This window comes from Rhinopithecus roxellana, chromosome 12, assembly GCF_007565055.1.
Source record: "Rhinopithecus roxellana isolate Shanxi Qingling chromosome 12, ASM756505v1, whole genome shotgun sequence".
In the NCBI taxonomy this organism is placed as follows: Eukaryota; Metazoa; Chordata; class Mammalia; order Primates; family Cercopithecidae; genus Rhinopithecus; species Rhinopithecus roxellana.
Window position 1 is genome coordinate 119,314,318 of NC_044560.1, and position 4,726 is coordinate 119,319,043.

Here is a 4,726-nt window from a genome sequence, read left to right on the forward strand (position 1 = left end):
TAAAGACGTCAGACACAAAAGGCCACTCGTATGATTCCATTCATACAAAATGACCAGAAGAGGCAAATCCACAGACACAAGATGAGAGTTTGCCCAGGGCTGGGAGGGGAGGGAGGAATGAGTGACTGTTCCTGGTAGGGGATTTCCTTTTGGAGTGATAGATGTACAGCTATGTGAATATAATAAAGTATCATTTAATTGTACACCTGAAAATGGTGAAAATGGGTGAATTACATGGTTTGTAAATTATTTTTTAAAAAGCAAAGATGAACCAGTATAGGTGCCTCCATCCAAGATCTGATTCAGAACTCTTGAGGAAATGAGGCAGTTAAAAGACAGGAAAGGCCGGGCGCGGTGGCTCAAGCCTGTAATCCCAGCACTTTGGGAGGCCGAGACGGGCGGATCACGAGGTCAGGAGATCGAGACCATCCTGGCTAACACGGTGAAACCCCGTCTCTACTGAAAAATACAAAAAACTAGCCGGGCGAGGTGGCGGGCGCCTGTGGTCCCAGCTACTCGGGAGGCTGAGGCAGGAGAATGGCGTGAACCGGAAAGGCGGAGTTTGCAGTGAGCTGAGATCCGGCCACTGCACTCCAGCCCGGGCGACAGAGCGAGACTCCGTCTCAAAAAAAAAAAAAAAAAAGACAGGAAATTGGGCTGGAAATTTATTAGACGGTGAAAGTGAAAAAGATGTGGTGGCAGAGTGGAGAGAGCTCAGGGCTGTATTTTATGCAGAGGGTATTATCAGCGCAGTATCTAGGGCTTGTGAAGTTTTCATTAACCTGAAAATATAACAGTAAACCTGGCAGGGCATGGTGGCTCACGCCCATAATCCCAGCAATTTGGGAGGCCAAGGCAGGTGGATCACCTGAGGTCAGGAGTTCAAGATCAGCCTGGCCAATGTGGTGAAACCCCGTCTGTATCAAAAACAAAAAATTCAGCTGGGTGTGGTGGCAGGCGCCTATAATCCCAGCTGCTTGGGAGACTGAGGCACGAGTATCACTTGAACCCGGGAGACAGAGGTTGCAGTGAGCCAAGATCATGCCACTGCACTCCAGCCTGGGCAACAGAGTGAGACTGTCTCAACTGGGGAGAGAGCAAGCTTCAGGTTCCTGGGCCCCATGGCCAATTCTTGTATAGCGGAACCTAGGTGAAGCCTGGGAATATGCATTTTAAAAAGCTTTCCTAAGCCATTCTGATGCAAGTACTCTTCGGATCACACTCTCAAAGCCAGAAATGCAGAAAGGAAGCTCTGAGCATACCACACATATTGGTCAGAGAGAATAAGGGCTGGAGGGTGAGGACCCTGTTTGATGGAGACAGAAAAGAGGAGGAAATTCTGGAGGAGAGGAGCTGAGACAAGTCCTAAGACCGTAAATCAGGGGTTGGCAATTTTTTTCTGTAAAAGGCCAAATAGGCTAGGTATGTGGTGGTTCATGCCTATAGTCTCAGCACTTTGGGTGGCCAAGGCGGGAGGATCACTTGAGCCCAGGAGTTCAAGACCAGCCTGGGAAATGTAGTGAGACTGTCTCTACAAAAAATAAACTTGAAAAGAATTAGCCAGGCGTGGTAGCGTACACCTATGGTCCCAGCTACTCAGGAGGCTGAGGGGTGAAAATCACTTGAACCCAGGAGGTCAAGACTGCAGTGAACCACGATCGCACCACTGCACTCCAGCCAGGGCAATGAGTGAGATCCTGTCTCAAAAAAAAAAAAAAAAAAGGCCAAACAGTAAATATTTTAGACTTGAGGGTCATTTAGTCTCTGTTGTAACTGCTAAACTCTGCTGATGTAAAAGCAAGCATAGAAAATACAAAGAAAATTTTGTCACTTGCAACATGGATGAACCTGGAGGATATTACATTAATGAGTCAGGCATAGTAAGATACAGATGGTCCCTGACTTGTGAGTCAGGTATAGTAAGATACAGATGGTCCCTGACTTGTGATGGATTTGACCTTACAATGGTATGAAAGTGACATTCAGTGACAACTGTACTTCGAGTACCCACAGAACCTTTCTTTCAGTGTGCAATCAATCACATGAAATAGTCAACACTTTACTATAAAATGGACTGTGTGTTGGATGAGTTTGCCCAACTGGAGGATAATGTAAGCATTAGGAGCAGGTGCAAGGTAGGCTAGGCTACGTTATGATCTTCTGTGGGTTAAATATATTAAATGCATTTTCCCAGACTGGGCAACTGTAGTGAGATCCCATCTCTAAAAAAAATTTTTTTAACTAGCCAGATGTGGTGGTACACACCTGTAGTCCCAGCTACTTGGGAAGCTGAGGCAGGAGGATGGTTTGCGCCCAGGAGATCAAGGTTGCAGTGAGTCATGATTGCACCACTGCACTCCAGTCAGGGCAACAAAGTGAGACACTGTCTGAAAACTTTTTAGGCCAGGTGTGGTGGCTCAAGTCTAATCCCAACATTTTGGGAGGCCGAGTTGGGTGGATCACTTGGGGTCAGGAATTTGAGACCAGTCTAGTCAACATGGTGAAACTCTGTGTCTGTCAAAACTACAAAAATTAGCCAGGTGTGGTGGCAGGCACCTTGTAATCCCAGCTACTTAGGAGGCTGAGGCAGGAGAATTGCTTGAACTCAGGAGGCGGAGGTTGCAGTGAGCCAAGATCACACCATTGCACTCCAGCCTGGGTGACAAGAGCAGGACTCCATCTTAATTTTTTTTTTTCAATCTGTATTTTCAATGTATAGTGGGTTTATCAGGATGTAGCCCCATCATAATTTGAAAAGCATCTGTATTGTATGATCTCAGTTGCGTGGAATCTAAAGTCAAACTCACAGAAGCAGAGAGCAGAATGATGGTTACCAGAGGCTGAAAGTGATGGGGAGGTGGAGCCTGGGGAGGTGTTAGCCAGAGGATATAAATTTTGATGTTACAGGAGAAAAAAGTTCAGGAGACCTGCTATTGTACAACATGGTGACTACAGTTAATAGCAAAATATCATGTACTTGAAACCTGCTAAGTGAGTAGATGTTAAGTGTTTTTTTGTTTTGTTCTGTTGAGACAGGGTCTCCCTATGTTGCTCAGGCTGGTCTTGAACTCCTGGGCTCAAGGGATCCTCCTGCCTCAGCCCCCCAAAGTGCAGGGATTACAGGCATGAGCCACCACGCCCAGCCCTGATGTTAAATGTTCTTACCACAAAAAAATAAGCATGCAAGGTAATGTACAAGTTAATCAGCTCAATTTAGCTTTTCCATAATGTATACATATTTCTTTTTTCTATTTTTTTTTTTTATGGAGTCTCTCTCTGTCACCCAGGCTGGAGTGCAGTGGCAGGATCTTGGTTCACTGCAACCTCTGCCTCCCAGGTTCAAGTGATTCTCCTGCTTCAGCCTCCTAAGTAGCTGGGATTTCAGAGCCCGCTACCACGCCCAACTAATTTTTGTATTTTTAGTTGAGATGGGGTTTCATCATGTTAGCCAGGCTGGCTGGTCCTGAACTCCTGACCTCAGGTGATCCACCTGCCTCAGCCTCCCAAAGCGCTAGGATTACAGGCGTGAGCCACCGCACCTGGCTGTAAACATATTTCAAAACAGCAGATTGCACACCATAAATATATATAATTTTGTCCATTAAAAATTTTTTAAATTAAAAACATATAAACATTTTGAAGAAAACACAAAAGCAAACGGGCGTGGCTGTGTTCTCATGAAATTTTATTTACAGAAAGAGGCAACTGGCACAATTTGGCCTTTGGGGCATTTTGCTGACCCCTGCTGGATATGAGGATCTTGCAGACCGGCTTGTCTGTGTTCCGTTTGTCCTGGACTGACTGTTCCGCTGTTACCTGCGTTTCTGTAAGGGTTATGAGCTGGGTGCCAGGGATCAGTGGTACAATCCTGGAAGGGGCCTCCTGGCAGCTTGAATGGTTGCAGGTACACAGGACTGCTCAGGTTAAGGCCTTAGCCCACCCCCTGGCCGAACCCACCACATTGGACCTGCTTGTCTGTGATGGTAGGTTTTATGTGTCGGCGTGCCTGAGCCACGGGATTCCCAGATTAAGTATTGTTTCTGGGTGTATCTGGGAGGGTATTTCCAGTTGAGTTTAGGGTGTGAATTTGTGGACTTCGTAATGCAGATTCCCCTCCCTTCTGTGAGTGGACTCATCTCATCCGAGAGTCGGAACAGAACAAAAAGGTGTAGAGGAGGGAGTCATTCACCTTGTTTGCTTCCTGCCCGCCTGCCTGTTGGAGTGGGGACACCTATCTTCTCCTGCCCTGGACCTGGGATTTGGCACCCTCGGCTCCCCTGGTTCTCAGGCCTTTGGACTCGGACTGGAACCACCCCACAGGCGTTCCTGGTTCTCCAGCTTGCAGACAGCAGATCGTGAGACGACTCAGCCTCCACAATCGTGGGAGCCAAATCTCGTAATAAACCCCGTCTCTGTTCTGAGAGCTGTGTCATCAGTCGTGTGCAAATATCAAGTGTATTTACACACAACTAGATAATACAGCTTACCATACACCTAGCCTATATGGAGAGTGGTGGCATAATCACAGCTCACTGCAGTCTGGAACTACGGGGCTCAAGCCATCCTCCCACCTCAGCCTCCCAAGCAGGTATGCGCCACCACGCCCAGCTACTTTTTGTATTTATAGTAGAGACAAGGTTTTCTCCATGTTGGCCAGGCTGGTCTCGAACTTGTGACCTCAGGTGATCCACCTGCCTCGGCCTCCTCAAGTGCTGGGATTACAGGC